The sequence below is a fragment of the Chiroxiphia lanceolata genome, chromosome 2 (genome assembly GCF_009829145.1).
Source record: "Chiroxiphia lanceolata isolate bChiLan1 chromosome 2, bChiLan1.pri, whole genome shotgun sequence".
Lineage (NCBI taxonomy): Eukaryota > Metazoa > Chordata > Aves > Passeriformes > Pipridae > Chiroxiphia > Chiroxiphia lanceolata.
In genome coordinates, this window is record NC_045638.1 from 61,417,020 (window position 1) to 61,441,960 (window position 24,941).

At 36.5% G+C, this 24,941-nt stretch overlaps 1 long non-coding RNA gene across 1 annotated transcript; it reads right to left on the reverse strand.

The window, feature by feature from the left end:
- Positions 1 to 1,016: 1,016 nt before the first annotated feature.
- Positions 1,017 to 24,111, reverse strand: LOC116782812. Its single transcript, XR_004355361.1, has 4 exons — positions 24,025 to 24,111; positions 6,075 to 6,115; positions 3,164 to 3,375; positions 1,017 to 1,086 (listed from the first exon to the last, which is right to left on the reverse strand). It is a non-coding gene; the product is annotated as an uncharacterized LOC116782812 (long non-coding RNA).
- Between the last annotated feature and the right edge of the window lie 830 nt (positions 24,112 to 24,941).

Here is a 24,941-nt window from a genome sequence, read left to right on the forward strand (position 1 = left end):
CTGAAGGAAAAGTCATTGCCCTATAAAAAATTTTACTGGGAACTCAATTTAAAAAAAATCCAATTTTTTCTGATTAGGTGTTATGATTATTTAATATTTAAAAAAATATCAATGATAAATAGTCCATATAGGGCATAGTATAATAATACCCTGGAAAGTAAGTATTCATGGGTCTTCCAGTATCAATACTTACCCTAGTTTATAGCCAGCAACAAAACCAAAAGATCACTTTAATTTTGAAAGGAGACAACTCAATTTTTTTTTAAAATTTTTTTAATAAACTATGACCATTTCAATTCCATAGGTTATGTTCCTGTATGACTGTTCTATTCTTACTAATTTATTTGCTATAGTAGCAACCAGAGACCCATTCTGAATTGAGATATTGCACAAACACTCAGAAAAACACAAAAATTATTTTTATAAAACACAAATGAGGCTCAATGAAAGCTGGAAAGGATGGAGCTTGGAGTACATACTCTTATGATACCCTTATGTAAAACCATTTATATTAACAAAAAAATGAACATGTTGAATAAGAACCAACTTTGCAATAGTCTCAGCTTAAATTTTATTACCACAATAAAAAAAAGTATTTTTTTCAAAAATGCAGCCTGATTACTATCTCAGGAAAGAAGTACTATTTATTTTTATAAAGCTTTATTCCTTTTGTTGACATCTTCTCAAACCACAGTGAAATTTTCATTGACAATGTCTCTGGGTACAGCATTTTAATATCTTTTGACAGTGAAGAGCTGCCTTCTGACTAGCTGGCTCATTGAGGATAAGCTTCCCATCTATACCATCATTCACTATACAGATCTTTTTTATTTTGATCATTAGTTCATTGATGCAGGGACTTTTTACAATTTGTGTCTCCTCTTATTTGTATCCCACAAATTGAATTGTAATGTTAATACTAATACTTGCTTCAATATGATTTCAGAATCAGTCCCCTAGTATAGCAGTGCAGGGATGGTTCATTATACTAATATGCTTGTAACATACAGTGTTGTCCTTTGTGGCTGAAGCAGAGCTAATCCAATTAATTTGTTCATGAAAGACAAGCTGGTTTTAAAACAGGGTCTGGAACAAAGAGGAAAGGACAGTTTTTATTAACTTTCTCCCATGTCTCAAGACATATTTATTGCTTTCTGCTGAAGCAGAAATAATAAAAGCCTGAGTACAACCACTTGCATGAAAAATCTTTCATCTCTTGTGCATGTAAATAGATTGGACTTTTGATTGAAAATACTCTTATGTGTTTCTTAAGGCTTAAACTTTAAAATGCCTAATTTGGAAAGATAACAGGATGCGTAAAAGAGTGACTTTCATAATACATGGCAGCAGCATTATTAATTAAAGCAGAGGACACTGCAAGGATATGTCAAAGCAAAATAATCTTCAGCTAGCAGCAACAGTCTGAGCTATAGGTCAATTTTATTCTGTTATAGAGGCAGACACTGTTTTTCACATTGTGTTACCAGAGATACCAGCGAGATACTCAACTCAGGTTTTTGCTAAAGAGAGAGACCACATGAAAAGCACAAGTAGTCACATTTAGAAACTATGTGATTGTTCAGGGATATTTTCTCTTCCTCGTCAGGAATATTTTCTCTTTTCCACTATAAAGACTCTTACCAGTGGTGGCCTTTATGAGTCTCTGAAATAAAAGCTGAACACAAAAAAATGGAATGAAAGGGTTAATGTGCATTTACACAGGCACGAGTGGTAACATGTATTAGCAATTGCTTGGTTGGGAGACCTGTGAAGTCGAGTTGCAGGCTCACAGTCATGGCAGGTTTTCCCTTTCTAGGTGTTGAGCATGTACTCCTACTGGGCTGAAAACCTCCAGGAGGATACTGTTAATGAAAGAGACTTTTCTTGGTTCTGAAAATACAGATGTATTTATCTGAGTGTCTGGCAGAAAGTTCTTTCCCTTCAGGTTATGACACTGATAGTCATTAGCAGGTTTAAAAATCTTTACAAATGGTAGCGAGAAAGGATGTACCAGTCACCTTGGGATATACCAAGGCAGGAGTTGGAGCAGTATTCACAAAGCTATTATTGCATTGAGAGATGGGGTCATGCTCAGAGAGTTTTATTGTCTGTCTAAAACACCTGATTTGAGAAGTATTTGTCCAGTTATGAGCAAACTAGTTTCTCTGACTTGTCCTCCTTGACCTTTATATATTGCAGTTATACAGGACAGAGCTTCACGTGGCTTTATTTGTCATGGACACACTGATCTTCAAATACTTAGAAAACTTTCACCAGGCAGAACCTGCACTTCTATTTAGATCCCATTTCTTTCTCAGGCTGTTCTGAATTGTTCTGTCGCACTGATTCATAATGCAGTTCAGTCTGTAATAGTGCTAATTAGCAGCTGCTGAAAACATCGATTGTTCCATACATGGGTTTCAGGGAAAGATTGTGCAAAACCACAACACAGCCTGAATTATGAAATGTTCTGCTGCCTGAAATAAGATTTGGAGTCAGGTCACTTTCTTGTTATGAGCTTTTGACCTGTACTGGGTACATTAAGTAAATATAATTGAATATAATCCATATTGGAATAGTCTTGTAGACTATTATAAGGAATTCCACATTTTCAGTTGAGAGTAATAAGCTTTCAGAAAATGGTCTTCTTGATTTGGAGGTAATAACAAAAAACCAAAACACTAGAGATCGTTCAATTGCCTATATCTGGGAATGATACTCTGATTTAGAAAATAAAAGGAAACGATAACATTCCCACAACAAAATGATGATTTAATCTTTTTATAGAATATGAAACTATTTAGTATTTTCACAAGTTGGAACTAGAAATACAGCAACAATATGGAAGTTGAGAGAAGCATCATGTACTCAAGCCTCTGACTTGCTTGTTTGTGATGGTGTCACTTTTGCTTGATGACTGTCCACTGATTGAGAAGACCCAATCAGAAGCTGCTCACCCATTGCAGGTGGGCATTTCTACACCTCTTGTAGAGGACCCTCTCTTGTGGGGGCCATTTCAGCATCCATGTTTGGCCGAGCTCAGTGTGTTTCGGATGAAGTGCACACAGAAGAGTAAATGCACTGAGCAAAATGTTTATCCAACCCCACAGCAATCCTGTGTAGAATAAGTCCTGCACATGATTCATTCCACTCGTGCTCTGACCTGTGGCACTGTTGCTTTTCACGTGCACTGCTGGCTGAGGGTCATCAGACACTGGTGATTGTTGAACATTCATTTTCTCTGTGCCTTCACAGCAGTAAAGCTTGTCTAAAGCTGTACATCAACACATTTTCCAGCAACTGTGTCCCCTTCTCTCCTTCTGTGGCCAGGTGTGTGCTTAGAACTAATCTCCCTGGTATAAGCCTTACTTAGCACTGCAGAGATGAATACAAAATTTAAAAAGTTGAGAAATGTTTAAATGGTTATCCCAAATGTACCTCATCAGTGTTACTGAGACCTTTTTTTTTATCTTATTTCTGGAATGGTACTTTCCTTTTGGTTCATTGTATGTAGCTTTTTTCTCTTTCTTTCCAGTGGAAGATGTTTTATCATTGTTTGCTAGTCAGAAATCTTTCTCTGACACTCACAGTGATCAAACCAACTCATAACCTTTCCCATACAATAATGGGACTGAGCACTAGGCTCCTAGAAAAAGTGAGATTTTCTAGGTCTTATGTAGATCTTTCAGGTCTTCACTAAATATTTCTAATTTGTAAACATCCCCTTTTGCAGCCAACAGACTTCTTATTATTTTTCTTGATTGTTTTGTTAATATTATTAATGGTTATATACAATGGAATAAATAGTTTGCGCCTACTCTCAGTATTATTCTTTATTTCTGAATATGACTACTGCTTTGCTTTTTATGTATTCTGTCATACCAGGAGGTCATGTTTGAAACATCTTCTATTTAGCACTTCAGAAAGAGCAGTTTTCCAAAAATCATTCCCTCTTCCAGCAACTCTGACCTAAATTCCATTTTCACAGATGCTTGTCCTTGAACTCCATTATTTTAAGAGGCATGATGGTCATAGGGTCTCATCTTGCTAAGGGAACTTGATTGCTCTGTGGAACTGCCCAATCCTAAGCCTGATCTACCACTCCACTGGTTTTGTGTAATCTATAGACCTTGACAATATTGACTAGCGTGGAGCCAAGAGTAGACCATGGTGGAATCCCACTGAAAACATTCCTATTAGATGATGACTACCAGTCAGTTTTAATCCTCTGAATATGTAGCACAGTGATTTATTTGTTTTTAATAGAACAAATTTTATTAACCAAAATAAGATGAACTTCTGGGTCAGATTATGTACACATAGGTGACTTTGTCAGCTGTATTTGTAATCTCAACAGGACATAGTTCCTATCAATGAGATCTGTTTCCAATTCATCCCTACTGATTAAACATTAATATTACTACGATTTCTTTTTTCATCTTGTGCGTACAGTGAACCTGAAAATCTGCCCATCTATTAATGCTCTCAAATACGTCTTCATGTCTTAGCTCCAAGAAGCTGATTCTAGTGATATCACTTTTCCTTTTAGGTGAGCTTGCAGTGACCAAGTTGTAACATGGGATACAATTTCAGGTGAGAAGAAGATTGTGAGGAGAAGCTAGAACTGGATAGAAGAGTTACATGACAGTGTATCCAACACTCTCTCTTGTGATATTATTTTAATTTTGCTCCTTGTAGAGTTGTTTGTTTATTCTGCTGTGGGTATGTTTCTTTGTTTGGGATTTTTTCCCCTGTTAAAAACTTTGTGGTTCTAATGTTCTAAAACTGGGACATCTATGGCTTTTCAGGATTTTCTCATTGCTTTTTCTAATTCCTAATAGCCCACAAGAACAGGTACACCACTACATGTTAATGTAGCTAACTTTTGTAGGAGTAACTTTTTCTTGAGCTACTAGGAGCTATGTCATAGAGGTTTCACAGTTGGTGTGCAGATTTTATTGAAAACATTCAGTGCTTCTGCATTACTTTAACACCTCCTCACTCCCCATTAACACTAGATATTATAAGCTCCTGTAGGTTTTTCTAAGTAAACAATCTACAAGAAAATTGAAATAGAGTAATATTTTAGAAATTTATTATAGATACTTTACAGTGGGCTCAGTACAAACATTCAATTTTAAAGACTTTTTCTTTCCTCCCCACTCTTAATAATCTGGTCCCAAACACCACCTCAAAATGACATTTCTAGCTTAGGAAAGCCAAGAGCCACATATTGCTGGAGGCTGAGAAAGTGTCATTGTACGCTTGACCTATTTTATTCCTTTCTATTGGCATCTGTTGTTGGCCATTGTTGGAGACGAACTGATGGGTATTTGGTTTAACCCAGTTTATTGTTATTGTGGTCTCGATTTCTCCAATAATTAATATATATTCTTCAGGGGTACCAGCACATTAGCTTTCTTCAACTTTGTTGCATAAGTTTTTAAACCCTTACCATTCAGGTTAAGCACAGCAGCTATATCACTGTAGTAAATGGTTGCATGTTGCATATTTTCCCTTTTTCTGTTGCTACGAATGCAGTTTTCATTAAATACAGAAATACTCTGCTTATATTTTCTGTTTGGAAAATCAATCTAATCTCAAATATACTCAAATTCCCTTCATGTTTCTGCCACAGAGACTAGCAGTCACTTGTTCCATATGTATATTTCCAGTGAACAACAAAGCTGCTTTGGGGAAAAAAAGAACAACATGAACAGTAGAAGGAAATGGTAAGCGATATTAATTTATATTAGTGGAGAGTATCATTAGCCATCATTGTTAGAGTGTAACCTAAATGAAACACATGCTATAGAGTTAAAAATATTTGTAATTATTATACTGTTTTTACCATCCATCAAAGTTTATGATTTTCTCCAGTCTAAATTACTTGATGATGGGTGCTAATATGAGTGCAGTGAGACCCAAGATACCAAGGCTTGAGAGCACTTCTATATGTCACCTATTGGGAAGGTTTTCATGAAATTCAAATAACCAAATGACAGACTCTGATAAGATTCAGATGAAGAAAGGTTTTGGGTTTTGGGGTTTTTTTTCAGTAGCAGTAGACCCACATGGTCCAGTTCACTGTTCTTGTGCTATAGCAATCTGAAAACTGGAACAAATTTAGAATAAATTAAATGGATTTATAATTGAATAAAAAAATAATTTATCTTCTACTTTCTATGTCACTTGATTAGAGATATCCAAGACATCAAGATACAAACACTCTCAGAAGGAAAAACCACCAAATCAAAAGAGTACACTTTAAAGAAAATGTAGCATAGTCACTATCTCATGGGTCCTTTGCAATCCATGCTACTGGTTTACAATGACACCTTTAGTACTCAGACACACTGATGCAAGAGTGTAACATTGCCATGGATCTGTAGCTACCCAGGTGTAGGCACTCACACAAGGAGAAATCTTAAGACAGCAGTAGAAGCCAGTCATGAAGTGAAATTATTGTCAATAATTTTGACTGTTCCTCTTATAGAAAGGAATATGTTCTTTCTACATTTTCTCAAAATGTTTTTCAGAATGCTGCTTAAGATTCAAAACATTTCCAGTTTCTACACTTTGCACTCAAAAGTCAGATTGAAGAATGCACCTGAATGTTCAAACCTGCCTCTCATGCACACTAAAAGCAGTAGCAGAGTGATTTTTTTCATGGTGTAAGGATGTGATTTATGCCTCTTCTCTTCTTTGCACCAGCACCCATGCTGTGCTGTGCTTTGCTTTCATGCAAACTGTAATCTATGCAAAATTCTCTTTTCCCATATTGGTAACTGATCTACCTGTTTACTTCCAGCTTAGGTGGAAGTTAAATAAACAATAGGAAAACTCCTTGAAAGCAAAAGATCGCACATAGATTTATTTTCCTTCCTAGTAGCCTCATACAGAGTTAAAAGTGTGGTAGCCTGGCAGGAGGACAAGAATTTTTACCCATGCTTAAAGTAATTAGAGCAGGTCAGACATAAACATGAGGTGGCTGTCCTGCAAAATGTTATGCACATTGATAATTACAGAATTGTATATGAATATGTGTCTGAGTTTGATACAAACAAACAAGCACCTTCACTGAAGCCAGTGGGGATCTACTTGTGTGATTAAGTTTCAGCTCTGCAGGTCCAGGGAGAAAGAATTAAGCTGTATCTTTTAGTGATGGGAACTATGAGACAGCTCTGTAATTTTAAAATAACCTTCAAAAGAAAAGTAGGATGTATCACTAGCCAACAGTGAATTTCTTTTTTACTTTCTTTTAAACTCTTTTCTTCTACTTTTTCCCTCATCTCCAAGGCAGCGGGAAAAATCCTTATTTGGTGCACCACAAAAAAGAATGTTTAGTATCTTGAAATAGATGTCCTTTCTTGCTTCTGTACCCACTCAAAAATGGGTAAGCTTGGAAGGGTCATCGTCAGTGGATCATCTGGTCCAATCTCCCTGCTCAAGAAGGGTCGCTCTAGAGCACATTATACAGGATTGTGTCCAGACAGTTCTTAAATATCTCCAGTGAGGTAGACTCCACAACTTTTCTGGGCAATCTATTCCAGTGCATGGTCACCCACATGCCAAAGAAGTTCTTCCTCATGTTTATGTGGAACTTCCTGTGAAAGAGTTTCTGCCTGTTACCTCTTAACCTGTTGGTTAGCACCACCAAGAAGAGCCTGGATCCGTCCTCTTGACACCGTCCTTTCACATACTTAAAAGCATTGATGAGGTCCCATCTCAGTCTTTTCAAGGCTGAACAGGCTCAGCTCCCTCAGGTTATTCACAAGAGAGTTGTTCCTGTCCCCTAATCATCTTCATTGCCCTCCGCTGGACCCAATCCAGGAGCTCCATGTCTCTCTGGCACTGAGGAACCCAGAACTGGACACAGCATTCCAGATGCAGCCTCACTAGAACTGAGTAGAAGGCAGAACAATCTCCCTCAACCTGCTGACAATGCTCTTCCTAAAAGAAGAATTTCCTATTCACATCTAGGAAAATAAATAAATACTTTTTTTAAAAAAATAACTCAAAATACAACATAAAAAAATCAAAATATTCTGGTTATGCTGCAAAAGGGAACTTGACTCCCTCAGGGCAGTGTGTGGTGCTCCCAAAGGTATGATTTTTTTTACTAAGCAATATTTATGTTAAAAACTAAAATAAATCAAAACATTTAAAAATTAACCCTCCTCAGACTTAAGCATTCTGAATGCAAGATTCGAGTCAGTCTTTACATCTGTCTTTTTTTTTGCCTTGCTTGCAGAGTAGCTCAATCTCTACAAGAGAGCTAGAAACTACTTACATGTGCAAAAGTACCCTACACATTGCGAAACATTTCAACACTCTGTGATAAAAAAACTTAAATAACCCTGTCTCATTTTTAAGACAAGTTTTTTGGTGAAAAATACTGCTCTCCTCTGTAAGTGCCAGGGTGATTTTGCTTTCCTTTTGGTTCTCAGTATTTGCTTCCCTCTCTAAAAATATGGTGATGTTAAATTTGCTTTGTGATCAGCTATAAAAGTATGTTATTACTGAATAGAAAGAACGATTCCTGAAATTAGAATTTTAAACTGTGATAATGTTTACTTTAAATTAGAGTCATTCACTCATGCAAAAAAAAAATAGAATCCCAGTTTTATGTCAAATTCTGACATTAGCATTTAATAAAATAATCATTTGCCATAAACAGCTGTAAAACTACATTAGAGGAACGTGGTAATAATTATAAAGTATAATTCTTTGTACTAATCGAAAGATTGGTTTACTATTTGCATAATGTGTATCTCATCATTTAGGGGCCTTGTCCCTGAACATGTAACGCGAGAGTGTGTTTTATATTTAATAATCAGAATTGCAATGAAATCCAACAATTTATCTGGTGTTTCAAATACGAACTCAAGTTGCTTAATGGTCAAATGCAACATTTTAAATTTTGTCTATTCAAATACCACTTGCTGAAAGAGTTAAACTCATATATAACTGGAATTAAAGCTAGAGAGATATTGCTCACAGGCAAAAGAGAAGGCAAAAAAAGAAAGAAAATAACTGAAGGAAACAGAGCACCTATATTGCAAATGCTTAAATGAGAAATCCAAATAAACATACAAAGCATCTGGGTTTAGATCATTTTCAGAGACAATTCTAGGACTTCAATAGTTTTAGGTGTTCACTTTGTTATTCTCTTACTCTTGAAGAGTGTTAACACTTTTTGCACAAAAGGGTTCTTGAGACACCAGGTTTTTTCCTTTACCAGTAAGGATTTGAAAAAAGTAATAATACTAAAATTTGCAGTGTTTTTATAGAGCTGAAGTCACCAACAAGCCTAACTGAAAACAAAGAAACAAAGTACCTCTGAAAACGTAGTCTTACAATCCACAGTTGGAAGCAAATTCTAAGGTATCCAAGTTTCTTAGACATTTCTGAAAGGTTTAGCTCACAATTTGAACACTCGTAATACAATATAAAAGGAAGAGGGTGGTTTTGTTGTTGGTTTGTTGTTTGGTTTTGGTTTTGTGTTTTTGCTCTTTTTGTTTTATAAATCTCCACTTATCAGCTATATTGAAAGCTTTAGAAACAAGGGAGTAAACAAGTAAAGTGCCTGAAGGCAGACTTCAAAGTAGTTCCATTAACTTAATTGGGATATGGCGAAGTTTAGAACTTCCTAAAGTCAAACTATTTCATTAGTATGATACCATGGGTTTATGAACCTAAATTTAGACTTGTACTTATCAAAATCTTGTCTCAGACACTAAGTTTGCATTTTAAGGTATTTCTGTAAGTTGAGAAAACAAAAAATTAAGATGACTAGCCAACATAAGTTTTTCTCATCAAGCATCTAGGTTAAGCAATTTTTTAAGGGTTTACCACAGGAAAAATATTTTCTTTTTTCCTTTAAAAATGGTCAAATATGAAAATTTAGCAAACTGAAGAGTTACCAACAGTCATAGACCCTTTTGTCTTTACATCTTCATGAAACACATTTTACTTAACTTGAAAGGACAATTAGGATGCAGTGATGTTGCAAGCTTGAGATGCAGTCTAATTTCTACCATATGGTGTTTTTGTTTTTATCACCATCTTTGTAACAAAGAGCAGAACTTATTAACTTGTTTGGTTTCATGGTAATTTTGCCTTTTTTTTTTTTTTTTTCTTAAAAGATCTAGGTTAAATCCAATAAATTTCATCCTCCCCCCCCCCTTTTTTTTAGTAGCTTTCACATTTTCAACATTGCGTAAAATACCCATTTGTAATTATGTGTAACCTTTGTAAAGCCTCTGGGTAAAGTCTACTCATTAATCTTTAACCTGACAAGCCTTGGGGATGGTGGAATTGGCACAGATATGTATTAAAGGCTCAGAAACCATAGACTAGAGGTGAAAAAGGCATAATTAAGAGGGAGTATGAAAGGAAATGGAACAAAGCTAAAGGGATAAGATAATATTATGGTGCATGTCAGACAATAAGAAGGACCAGGGAATGCAAATTCCTATATACACAAATAAAAAAATAAAGGAGGCAGCGCATTTTTCAAAACACAACCAATTTAATAGTCTTTCTTAGTGAAGCACAGATAACATTCACTAAATTAGATCTCAAACATTGTAATAATCATACAGCATAAAGACGTGGTTAGTTTTTAATGCACCCCTATTTATCTTTTGTTTGTCTGTTTTAAGACAAGCTGCCTCACAGTAACTGTAAAAGGCACAAGTTAGTATATCTCAGCATCTCTCAGCAGCAAACATCTCCTGGACAAGTGTCAACCTGTAACTAAGGAAAAAATCCTGCCCCTAGCTGTGAGGAACCCCTGGCTGCTACACAGATGCTCTGTGCTGATCCCATCAGGAGTCAGGGCCAGGATTCAAAACACTAGCTCTGATAAGGCTTTATGGCTTCTGCAATACCTCTGTAAGGAGTACTTTGAGGCTATGAAAACTACTCTCCTTGCTGTTCCTAAAGGACAAGATCCTGTCATCTCTCTGATTGTCTGCTGAAATAGGTCTCTAATTTTAAGTTCATTAATTATTCCACTGACCACAGTTAGTCTCTCCATTTGATTAGACACTTGCCTTAGCACCTTTCTCAGTCTGATCTCCTCTGACCAGTCTCTAAAGTAGTGGCATTAAGTGGTAATTTTACCCCAGTTCTCTGCAAAAATCCTCCTCATTCAGTTGTAATATTTAGACTTCGCTCCAGGGGCTGGGTTTCCTTTAAAGAAAATTTCATTTTATGCTTCTGTAATCCTTCAGTGTATTACTGAATAAAAAGAGACTGTCATGCATTCATAAGCTGATAACATTGATGCCTATGGATTTTTTTTGATTTTTAGTGATGATTACTTTACCAACAGGTAAAGTTGTTTTTATTTAGAGGTTACATGAGAACCTCAGTTTTCATCAGAAATAAAATTTAATTTTTAAAAGAACTATTTCTGACCTTCCTGTTTTCATGGAAGTGTGACAACTGTTCAGAAGATGCAGCATGGTGTTCTGTTCCTCTGTCCCTGGGTGGGGAAGAAAAAGTCACTATGATGGTTGTGTAGTGATAGGACAAGAGGGAATGGCTTTAAACTGACAGAGGGTTCAGATTGGACGTTTGGAATAAATTATTTACTGTGAGGGTGGTAAGACACTGGAACAGATTGCCCTGAGAAGTTGTGGATGCCCCACCCCTGAAGTGTTAAGGTCAGGATAAATGGGGCTTTGAGCAACCTGGTCTAGTGCAAAATGTCCCTGCCAATGGCAGGTGGTTGGAACTAGATGATCTCTAAGGTCTATTATAACCCAAACCATTCTATGGTTCTATGATTCAATGATCTCTAGCATACTGGAGTTGCAGTTTTTACAGTTCTTGCTTGAGCAAGGTTATATGTTCAGTGAAGTAGCAGCCTATGAGAAACTAATCCTACATCTGAATATGTATTTAAGTGACTTATGAACATTTCGATGTTAACGTATTACAGGAATTTTATTTTAAATTCCCAGTGAAGATAAAATACTTGAGGGGAATGTGTCCCTGCTGTACCTCTCAATGTGTTTATCTAGCAAATCATGTGAGTAGGGAAAAGTAGAAAAATGTTTAAAAAATTGCTGAGGAAAATAATTGTAATGGTGAGAAGAATAGATCTTAATTTGTCTTTCTCAAGGGCAAATACTAGACTTGCAAACATAATTAAAGCTCCTTTTAAAAATTGCTTCTGAAACATGAACAAACTGACAGAAGTAGACTTTACCAGTTTTGGAAGGGGTGGCAGGATACACAATGTGGAAGTTGTCAACTTCGCACATAGACTACATAGAAAATGTAATAAATCAGACACTCCAGTCTGGCAATGTTAGCAAAAAATTAAGGTTTAATATTTTGAATTCATTTCTTTCTGCTTTACTGCTCTCGAGAGGCATAACTGACTATAGTAAGTTAGCTAAGGGCCAAATACTACCTTTTTGTTAATGGTTGAAATAGTCTCTCTGTTTCTTAAATAAAGGTATAGGCTTTTTTAAGGCCAAGTCTTAATATTTTGAAAATCCAGCTCTGAAATGTTGATTAGTGAGGCACTCTTATTATGACAAAGTGATGTGAAAAAATAGAATTATAGGGAAAAAATGAGATTCTGTACAGTTTTTAAATTTCATTAAGGATGTAAACTTCATATACTGAGAAATATCCAATTCCCTTGGTTTTGAATGAACTCCAAAGTTTGTTGAACGTAGTTAGCTTTAAACAACACAGAGAACCATACCACAGCTTTTTAAAAGTTCGGTGTAAACAGGAATAACACTTCTCCTTTCTTCCCTTAACCCAGCACTTTTCATTCCTTAATGAGATAGAGAACATGTGTAGGTCCTACTTGTAGGATTTGCTTATCTTTCCCAGTCCTTCAGGGCTCCCAAGAGGAACTAAATCAAACCTAATCAAACAAATTCTTACTAAATTTAACAAATAACTAGGAAGCCAGAATAATGAATACAACCAATATGTGAACTCAGGGTATAACTGTAAGACAATTATGGGAAAGAAAAGTAGGTCAGAAAAAATAAGGTGGAAAATGCTGTGTTTTTAATACTGTATTTATTAGCTGTCTGGGTCAGCTACTTTATCTCTTTTTAATCATCTGTGTAAATAAGACTAGCAATGTCATATACTTTCATTCCTGCATTACACTGACAATTTTCATTGCTTAATGAGATCGAATGTTTCTGGTTTCCACATACGTATACTCATTCTCCTCAACCCTTCAGGGCATCCTCCTAACGATGAAAAAAATCGTCAAAGAATAATAAACCGTTTGTAGTGAATTCAGTAAATAAGTAGGATACACATGCAGCACTTTAAATTTTCAGTTATAACTAAATTACACTCAAAACACACAGCATAAATTTTTACTTGACATGCGGTATGTCACAAATCAGTGCACTGGTCATTTCTCCTGGAGTTTGCAGTATTGGCTATTGTTGGACACAGAATATTGGATTTAATAAAGGTTGCTTTATTAACACAGTGATAAATACTGTGTTACTTTAAACATGAGCGGTCTTTTTGTCAATATAAAGAATTGGTTATATTGATAAATGATTATATTGATAAAAGCTTATAGTGAAGACTTTTTAAATGGACAATATGAAGCAAAATACAACAGTACTCGCCTGTGGCTTTTTTCTGGTTTTGTGCAAACCAGTTTACACTTAATTTCCTTATAATTTATTTTCTTGCCCCCCTTAAAATAGTGGTCCCATAGACAGAGCAGCTCCACTGAATCCCAGTCAAAAGAAATAGCAAAAACATAAAATGTCATCATAAAACAAGAATCTTCTCAAGACTCTCTGGTAACATTCCCAGCACAAACTTAATGTCAAGGCAGTGCTTTATTTGTTTGGGCTGGAAGATAAACAGGAGGGTAAATATTAAGACTCAGAAGTAGACTAAAATAACACAGAAACCAGTCAAAAATCCAGGAGCAGCAAGATTACACCATTCAGAGTTCAATATCCCCATGTAGACAGGCATAATCCTTAGGAGAAAAGAGGTTTGAGCAAATTTTCAAAGAACCCAATGTCCGCAATACATGAATATCAGCGTTATGGGGATGCTGATATTATCATGTGAATGTTGATTACCGGGGGTGAAGGGAGTCTATCAGAGTAAACCAAATATCTTACGAATCACCAAAAATGTGAATAATAGAGTCACTGTTTAATTTCTAAACAGTAATTCCCGAAAACTCTCTGTAACATTGTTAAATACATTTTGGACACCTTTGCCAGGAACAACCACTTCCTGCCTTTGTGTTACCCATTGTAACCTCCATACTGGTACATTTTTAGGTGTCTTAAATACTGTCATCAAAGAGTGGCTGGGTAATTTGATATCTGTCTAGAACATCAATGTCTTTTGTCTGTCCTTAATCTACATTTTTAATTTTTCTTTTCAATAATTTCAATAATACCTAAAAAGGGAATGATTTGTCTCTGATGATCCGAATTAAGTTAATGCATATTTCATTATCACATTTTATATGTACCTTTTAAAGTGGTTTTACCCACTCACATGTTTAATGACTGTGACTCCTAGATCTTGACCTAACTTCTTACTCTGGGTTTGCCTCCCTATGCTTGGTTTAGCAAGGTGATGCAGAATTTTGACATCTCCTTGTTAGATTGCTGCCAGTTTCAACTTTACATGGCCACGTGTGATCTACTGTCCTTCCCCGTCACTACTTTCACCCCTCCTCTTTTTCTTCTGTCACTGTCACTTCCATCATCACACTCCTGATCACTAAGCTCCATAAATAACCCATTTATTCCCTTTAAGACTTCTCTGTGGATTTGTACAGGTCCACTACTTCCAAGTCCTCTGTTTTCTTCGTTCACAGCATTTTCACAATGTGGATTCAGCTATTTCTACTTTAGGAATTGAAGAAGGACTAGGAATTAGCCTGACCTAGTCACCTTATTGACTGAGAGAAAAAGACATATGCAGAAATTGATTCACTTCTATCTGAAACATCTATTTTAAATTTAGATGAACTAATCCCAAGTAGCACCTCTTCCTCTGCATATACTTACAGGTACTGTTCAGAGTTAGAAATCACAAATGTCTAGATTTAGAGCTTAGAATTGTTGAAATTATTGCTTGTTAAATTGCTGGTCAGTTTTATCCACTGCTATACAAAGTCAGAGATAGCCTTGCTACAAGTTATGGTAAATATATTTGTGCTGGGTCAACAATACAATTACTGTCGCATTTCAGCACAAAAGTCCCCTTTCTGTAACCATGGGATGATTTTTTTTGCTGTTAGATTTCTTTCTACAATGCATCCTCTGATTTTGACTCCTTGACCATAGATGAGCCAGAATTATGTGTTGCCATGACTGGGGTGACAACATGACTTCAGATAGGTGGAAGACAGAACCACTCAATAATATCTTTCATCCCCTGGGCTTATGATGGACCTTTGACGTCTGGGCAGCCATGATTTGTCAGATCAGACTCTATATAGTTAACATCAGGCAAATTGTTTTGCTATTTAGCACTGATAAATTAGAACAAGTTATAATGCATACTAATATTAATATAATCTATTAAAATTATAGACAGTTCTGGTCAGCTGGATGACCAGGGATGTGGACTGAAAACTGGCTGAACTACCTGGTTCAAAGATCACTGGCACAAAGTCCAGCTGCCAGTTGCCAGCATTGCGTCCCAGAGCTCAATAGCGATTCTGATACTATTTAACATCTTTATTAATGACCTGGATGATGAGATCAAGTATACTTCCAGCAAGTTTGCAGAGGACACAAAACTGGGAAGAGTGGTTGATGGACAAGATGCTTGTACTGCTATTCAGAGGAAGCTACACAGGCTGAAGAAATGGGCAACTGGGAGCCTTACAACTGGGAGTTCTGCAAAAGAGAAGAGGGAAGTCCAGCACCAGGGCAGACAAAACCTGCACCAATATATGCTGTGGGCCCACAGACTGGAGAGCAGTTTTACAGAATAGAGCCTGGGGGTCCTGGTGAAAAACAGGCTGCCCATCAGCCAACAACACCAAAGGGCCAGCATGGAAAGAGCTGCGTTACAAGTACTACCAGCAGACCAAGGGTGATGAGTCTTCCCCTCCACTCAGTGCTGGTGACATACATGTGGAGTGAGTGGTCCAGTTTGGGACTACCCAGTACAAGAGAGATAAGGACATACTGTGGACAATCTAGGGAAGGGCTAGTGAGGTGATTAAGCGGCTGGAGCATCTGCCTGATAAGGAGAGGCTGAAAGTGCTGAGATTGTGCAGCCTGGAGATGAGAAGGCTAAGAGGGATATTGTCAATATGTATAAATACATATTGCAAGGGAATGAAGAAGGTATAGCCATGATTTTCTCAGAAGTACACAGTGACAAGGTAAGAGGCAATTACCATAAATCAAAGCACATCAAATTCCTTCTGGACACAAAGAAAACACTTGTTTTTACTGTGCCAGTGCTCAAGCACTGGCCCATGTTGCCCAGAGAGCTTGTATAGTCTCCATCTTTAGAAATATTGAAAACCCTTTTAGTCATGGTCCTGCGCAACCTGGTCTTTGAATATGCTGGGGGTTAAATTAGATGATCTGCAGCCATCTGTGTCAACCTCAACCATTTTGTCATTCTGCAAAATTGCAACAGGATTTATTAAGTGTAATAAGTATAATGCCTCAGTTGCCATGGAGGAATAGGCCATAAAGTTATCATGTGTTAGTGCTATTTGGAGCTTTAATTTTTGTTGCAATTCAGATAATCACAAGCAGTTCCTGAAGTAGTGGTGTTAGAGCAAGTGTCACAAACAACAGGATGGTTTGTGCAACACTACTTAGAATGCTTTCAGTATTTTAGTTCTTTGATACTTTCGATATTAACATTGTTATTGATGCACATACTCCTTTGAATTGGGGCTCATATCTTGTCTACTGTCACAAGACAAGTGGACATATATAATTTATAGTTTTTATTAATGATGTGGAAATAGATCTCTGAGTTGTGCATGTCTTATTCAGAACATGTTATTGTGGAGAGGTATAGGCCATAGTCTGAACAAAACTCTGTCAACTTAGTTTCTAGTGAAGCAGAATTGCACTTTTTACTGAGTTTGCTTATTATTTATAAGATTAGAATACAAAAGTTGGCATCATAGCATATGCAAGTGCATGGCTGATACTGTTAACAAACACAGCCTAGAAAAGAGAAACCAGAGAGACCTCATAGTGGTCTACAGCTTCCTGTTGAGGATGGAAGCGAGGAAGGAAGAAGCGGCACTGATCTCTTCTTTCGGGTGACCAGTGATAGGACCAGAGGAAATGATGTGAAGCTATGTCAGAGGAAGTTTAGATTAGATATTAGGAAATCAGATTCTTCATCCAGAAGGTGGTTGGACGTTGGAACAGGCTTCAAGGGAAGTGGTCTGTCAGAGTTCAAGAAATATTTGCACAATTCTCTCAGGCACACAGTATGTTTTTTGCAGTTGTCCTGTACCAGGGCCAGGAGTTGGACTCAATGGTTCTTATAGGTTCCTTCCAACTCAGGACATTCTACAATTCTGTGATTCTCAACTATGGCACAGGAGTTTTTTACTGGCATGCTGATTGGTATTTAAATGCCTAGGAACATATCTAAGAATTGGTTCTTGATCATAATCTTGAATTTATTATCCTCCAGCCTATTTTACTTTTAATACAGATATTGCTACAACAATGAAGAAAGAATTGCCCCTTCTGGGCCCTTTCTGGACTAATACACATAGTCTGTTGCAAAATCATTTACATTGCTCATGACAGGCTTGATGTTTATGATTAATCATGACCAGAAAAAATATATGCTTAAGTCCAAGGTCACTTTGAAATCGGATCTATACATATTGCTAGTCTGTGATTTAATGCCTCTGGCCCTATGACCCTCACCTTCCCTCTATATGCTCTCCAACTACTTGCATTGTTTTGCAAATTAAATCCTGACTCCTTAACTGACTCTTTCCCTGTCCTTGGACAATGTCAATTTTTGGTGCTACTGAGTACCACTATTCTGCAAATGAAAAGAAATGAAAATATCAGATGTATATAGCCTACAATGTGCAGCTGAACAGTTCAGATTCTGTCTGAGAGAGGGTTCATGAGCTTTGTCTTTCCTTATGCTCTTTGGGAGTAGTTCATAAATCTTTATTCATGTCTGAAGTGGTTTTACCTATGCAAGAATCGGGTTGTAGCACACAAAGTTATAAGTGATTTAAGAGGATTTGTTGCTAGCCAACAGTTTTATGTTATTTAAATGTGAAATGCAATTAAACTAAAGATGTACCTTTGAATCGTCAGTCCTCATTTTTTCTGATGGTGGGTGATGAGACCAAATGGGATTTCACCTTCTCATCCATCAAATTGACCTCTTTGCTAATTAATGAGAGTGTGAGAATCTATAGAGCTTGTGACTCATAAGGATGTTTCATTTATTGGTGTATATGAAAGCCTTCACAGTACTAAAGCATCGTTCCAGATGAACTTATGTGAATGTTTGGCAGAAAAATTCCTCCTAAATAAACAGGTCACAACAGTAGTATTAAATCACATCTCTCTTTAACACTCCTCTACAGTCTTATACATCATTTTTTTTTCAAAACTTTATGTTGTTGGACCTGGTTGAGCACAGTACAGAGGTCAGATTCATCCTATGTACCTCACATATACCTCACAATTAAGTCAGAAGAGTGTTATCTTATGCTCTATCTTTGGCAACAGGCAGAGGCAGGTACTTCTAGAAGACAACCCAGACCTCAGGTGTACTCAATCACACTCTGGCATAGCCTGTTCTCTTTGTATAATAGAAATCAGGGCTAGGGTGATGATGAAGTGCCTTCTTCAACTTTACATGGATGCCACAAGAGCTTCACAGCTAATAAGCCAGTGGAGCTCATCTGTAGATCCTTTTAAAACCTCAGATTTTGTGTAGTTACACATGTTGAGAACAGATGTGCATTGTCCATCACTTAACAATGTTACTTGCAAGGGGGAGCATGACATGCTGTCCTAATGGAAGTAATGCATCGAAATGTAACAATGTGACAGTAGCTAGCCATGAATGAATGGCTCCTACAGCTGTTTATACCTTCTAACGGTTTTTCCCAATTTCTAGTGCAAAACTGCTTCATCTCAGGAAGTCAATATATATATAAGAAAAAGAAAATACATGGTTCAAATCCTCACTCTTTCCTCTTGTTGATTTGCCTTCTCCATATCTTCTACAGCTAGCTCTATTCTACATTAGCTATATTCACCATCTGTAATCTAGACAGGCAGAATTCTGGCTATCACAGGACTTTCCACTTGGCAAATTTTATTCACTGTTTTCTGTTCTGAAAGGGTTTGGGGTTTTGTTTTATAGTTTGCTTTGATTTTGCTTATTTGTTTTAAACATTGAATCAAATATGTAAGTTGCATTGGTTGGGACATATTTATTTATTTATTTATTTATTTATTTAATTTATTATTTATTAACTGAGAACTGTCTTTACTCCAAAATGCAGGAGGTCTGGGTAGGTATTCAGCAGTGCCCTCATATTTCTACCATCAGTTCTGCTTTCTTTTCCTTTTTAAAAATGACTACAGACTTTGAGTTATGATTTTAAAAATCACTTGATGGGAGAAAATATAAGTGCTCTAGTAGGCAAGAGCAGAGGGAGTTATATATTTTTTTGCTACTATATACTGCAAAAGTTATCAGAGGTCAATATTCATCATACATGTAGGAACAAAGTTTGGATGTGTTTACACTCTTGGGTTCAGGTAAGTGCAAGAACCTTTGTTCATGCTCTGAGTTGCAAAACAAAAAACCCGTGAACTCTGGTCTTCTGGCTGAATTGGTAAATCTTGCCTCTCCAAAGGACTAATTATAACAAGACTATATGGCTTCCGAAGTGGGGCTGAAGTAAGGAAAGTGACACATGGTCATGAGCATCTGACTAAGTCCTTAGGTACCATTGGTTATTGTCATATGCTGAGTTTTTGATACTATACATTACTTCTGTGCATTTGATATGATAGCACAATTTGTTAAATAGATGCAGAGGAGATAAAGAAAGAAAGACAGAAAGAAAGAAAGAAAGAAAAGAAAGAAAAAGAAGGAAAGAAAGAAAGAATTGAAAAGAATATTCACTGATATTTTTGTGAGTTAAAAATAACTCCATGAAAATCTGTCACCTAAACTACTAGAAACCTTTTAGCACGCATCTCTGAAACAGCTGCTGCTGGTTTAAGTAGTAGTCTGGTATTTCATAGAAATTTTTAAGAACAACTACTTTATTTCATTTTCAACTCTTTTAGCAAAAATTACAAATATAGTAAAACAAGATGGTAGTTCCCAAAGAGCCTTTTAACATTGCTAACTTTCTCTGTTTACTATGCAGGCAACCTGCACACTTATACTAAGTTAAATGTCTGTTCTGAAGGTCTAAACTGAGTGATTTGAAAGTCCTCCATTGCCATTGGAAATATGTTTTTCATTAAAATTTGCATCCAAAATAAAAATACCTAAAATCTAAGTTGATTCTAAGTATCCCCATGCTTTATTTTCAGTGCCTTCTTAATCATGCTGACGATACATTACTAAGGCTTATAACTAAATAGCATGAAACAAAACATGGTAAAATGTTGAAAACTCTAAGAAGACAGGTGAAAACCCACTGCAGTATTTCCTTACAAATTCTGTATTGCTTGATTAAAAAAAGGAATAATTTATCATTAGAACTATTTAAATAACAAAATTCTCCCTTTTATGTTCAGCTAAGTTACTAAACTGGAAGGTGCTGTTGGAGACTTAATTGAGTAGCTTATAAAAACTTACACTAAAAGGAAAAGAAAATCACATGTAATTATTCCTAAATATTCCTATTAATTACAATACCCCCATGAGTTTTAAATTCAGAACTGTAAGATTTTTATTGCTTTGCAGTGGTCATGAAGGATTTGAATTTTTTTTAAATTTCCATCTCACAAACCTTTTATAAAGAAGGAAGGAATTCCATAGTACATAAGACTGGAATATGTAGGCCAGTCAAATACAAGCATCTGCCTCAGACAATAATCTTCAGCAATATTTCAGGGGACTTCTAGTCATATCGTATGCTCCCATTTGGCATGAACAACTGAAAACCAGTGACAGGTCATGGCTAAATAACTTGTGTACATGCTTGTCAATATGGTTCATTTCAGAAAATTAATGACATAAGATTGATGCTAAGCGAGAGTCATTAAATCATATAGTCCCAACTGAGACTTCAGTTTTCAACTGTTGATGTGTTTTCACTAAGAACACAAATTTTTCAAAATATCCTTGATGCTGGATGATGAAATAAGTATGTGAGAATGTACCGGCCAAGTTTTTTAAGTTAGTTCTTCGTCCATATATTTTCCATATTAAACAATCTGATTTCAAGGTTGCTGCTAATCCACCAATTTACAACTAATTATCATGTCAAGAAAGTCAACATAAAAATATGTCTGAGGAAGACAGATTATGAAGAAAGACTAAAAAATAACAGAGTGGATACCACTGGCCAGAAACTCATTACTAGAGGATGCAATATCTCTCTACAAGCAACTGAATAGTGTAAACATCTAGGAGGCATAGAATTTGCTTTGAGAGGTACAAGGCACCATAACTGGAAACAACTCCACACCTGGAGTATTGTGTTCAGCTCTGGGCCCCTCAGTTCAGGAAGGATATTGAGGTGCTGGAGCGGGTCCAGAGAAGAGCAACGAGGCTGGTGAACGGACTTGAGCACAGGTCCTATGAGGAGAGGCTGAGGGAGCTGGGGCTGTTTAGTCTGGAGAAGAGAAGGCTTAGAGGCGACCTCATCACTCTCTTCAACTACGTGAAGGGTGGGGATTGGTCTCTTCTCCCAGGCAACCAACAATAGGACAAGGGGACATGGGCTCAAGCTCGGCCAGGGGAGGTTTAGATTAGATGTTAGGAAGAAATTCTTTACAGAGAGGGTTATCAGGCATTGGAACGGCCTATCCAGAGAGGTGGTGGATTCACCATCCCTGGAGGTTTTTAAAAAGAGATTGGACGTGGTCCTTAGTGCCATGATATAGTAATTGGAGTTGGATCAGGGGTTGGACTTGATGATCTTGGAGGTCTTTTCCAACCCAATCTATTCTATGATTCTATGATTCTATGATTCTATGATTCTATGATTCTATGATTCTATGATTCTATGATTCTGTGATTCTAACTGAATGAAAATGAACTAAGAAAAATGCAGAATTTACACCAATAAAACTTCCTGTGAGGTCTATTAGTCCATAGTAATCTCCCTGCGGAAGTATTGGAAGCCCAAAATATGAATAATTTAATACTATACTGGATGAAGCACTTGATAATATACTGTAGGAAACTATCATGTACTGACTTATTAGAGCTTATAGATGGATAAACTACATGCCTAAATTGCATGGAGTTCTCATGGGTTTAAAGGTCAGGTTGCTCTGTGTATAACAGGACTATGGTCTAGAAGACCACACCAACCTTTCACCCTGAAACAAGACTCTCTAGGTCTCAGCATGCATACACCTACTCTTTTCCTTTTCAGTATAGTCCACAGAAGAAGTACTTTATCCTTTTGGGATAAAATTGTTGCTTTATTTTGTTTTATCTTGATGCTTACAATGTTAGATTGTTGAAATTTATTGTGGCGTCAGACTATTCATGTTGTTGACGTGTTATGTCATCAGTTATCTCAACAGTTCTACATCAGCTACAAGCAACTGATTCCCAAGAGTTCAGTAAAATCCGGGAAAAAACAGTATTTAAAAGACTTTTTTTAAAAGCTTCGATAAAGTTCCAAGCTATGCCCTATATTTGCCAAGGTAAAATTAACTGTATTTTTGATATTACCAACTCTATGGTTGTATTGTGAAAATTTCAATTTTGCATGTTTCTATAATGTGAGATTTATTTTTATCATTGTACAAAAAAGACGTAGAATAAGTGTGTTTTCCATTCATGTTTTCTATAGGCAGTACATATTTATAAAGTAATTTGAATAGCTAATGTCTAATAGCAATAATGCATTTGGACATGGTCTAACTTAAACTATAAGAACACTTTTAAAATTCACGCCTAGTCAGGTTTATAGTAGAGCTAAAATCCAATGTATTCAACTTTGAAATACAGAGTTCCAATAAAACCATATTGGAGTGTGAGAGAGTAATAGGATTTTTTGGCCTACCACAGGGTTCTGCATTTTCTAGAGTAACACAACCACTGAGGTTCACATCAAGGATGTGTTCAGTGCCTTCTGCTCCAGCAGTCCCAGGTTGAAAAGATATGATTTTGTGTAGGCTTAGGGAACTGTGACTTCTGTGATGGGGAGGTCAGGCCTTGAAGAGAGCAAACAAAACAAACAAGCTGAAGAACTACAAAAGCATATTTGCAATTCTAGTTTTGAAAGACTTTTGGGAAACAGTTTAATCACAATAAGAATCATGTCTTCCCCATTGTAAAAGAAATAGCTAAATATGGATTGCAGAGGGTACATCTAAAACCCCAGATGCAATTTACTTTTTTAGTGTAGTATTTTCTGTGAGAAGATTGACCTACATCCTCTTCAGTTATCATGGAAAATTCTATCATTTTTGTGTGGGCTGTTTTGTCTGGATGTACTTTGCAAATGGAAGTAACAGATTACAGGAAAAAAGGACAAAGTATTGTTTTCTAGCCTATGGCAAGAAATCTTCAGTTTCTTAGTCATAGACTTGCTCGGGGATATTCAATAGGTCTGCTTGCTATGTTTGCTCTATTTTCCCCATCTGTTAAATAAAGTTTATAATTCATGGAGTTGTGTTGTGGTTTAACCCCAGCGTGCAGCTCAGCCCCACACAGCCACTTGCTCAGTCCCCACCAATGGGATGGGGGAGAGAATCAGAAAGGCAAAAGCATGAAAACTTGTGTGTTGAGATAAAGGCACTTTAATAGGTAAAGCATAGATGCACTCAGAAACAAAGTAAGGAATTCATTCACCACTTTGCATTGGCAGGTAGGTGTTTGTCTGTCTCTAGGAAAGCAGGGCTCCACCTCATGTAACAGTGACTTGAGAAGAGAAATGTAATCACTCCAAATGTTCTCTCCCTTCCTCTTTCTTCCCTGCAGCTCTTATTGCTGAGCATGATGTCATATTGTGTGGAATACACCTATATGGTGCTAATGTTTTCATCCCCTCTCAAATTCTTGTGCACCCCCAGCCTCCTTGCTGTCAGGGAAGGTTGAGAAACTAAAGGTCCCCGATGCGTTGTAAGTACTGTTCAACAATAATTAAAACATCCCTAGGTTAACAACACTCGTGTTGAATTTTCAACTCAAATTCAAAAAATAACATGTTATAGGCTTGTATGAAGAAAATTAACTCTATATATTAATACATTATTGTGTTAAATACAGTAAGAGTTGTGAGGTACACTGACATTACAGTAAGAGTAGGAATAGCAAAGAGAGAAAGCAAATAGCTTTCTCATAGCCTACGAGAATTACAGGAGCTAATCCTTCCAGAAAATATTTTATAAAAATCATGATTCATTTTCTTAACCTTCTTCTTGTCCTACAAATTGGTAATAGTTTTGATTAGATTTTATTACTACTTTCAGTTGAGTTTGCAGCATGTTCAGAATATTCAGTAAACCATGAAAAAATTTCTCCAAGCAGGGTGATTTATTTGTTTTATCAGAGCTTGGCAAAACCTGTAAATTTCAATATACAGTACCTTTCACCAAGTACTTACAAATTTGGGAGCTCTATGATTTTTTCACCCATGTAGTTTAATTTTCCATTTTACAGGAAAACAGAGAACAAAGTTGAATGAGATGAACAAAACTGAAACTGCTTATGTTTTAAAACACTTTCTCTTTCTTACAGAAACATTACTTGGATTTATTTTCGTGGTA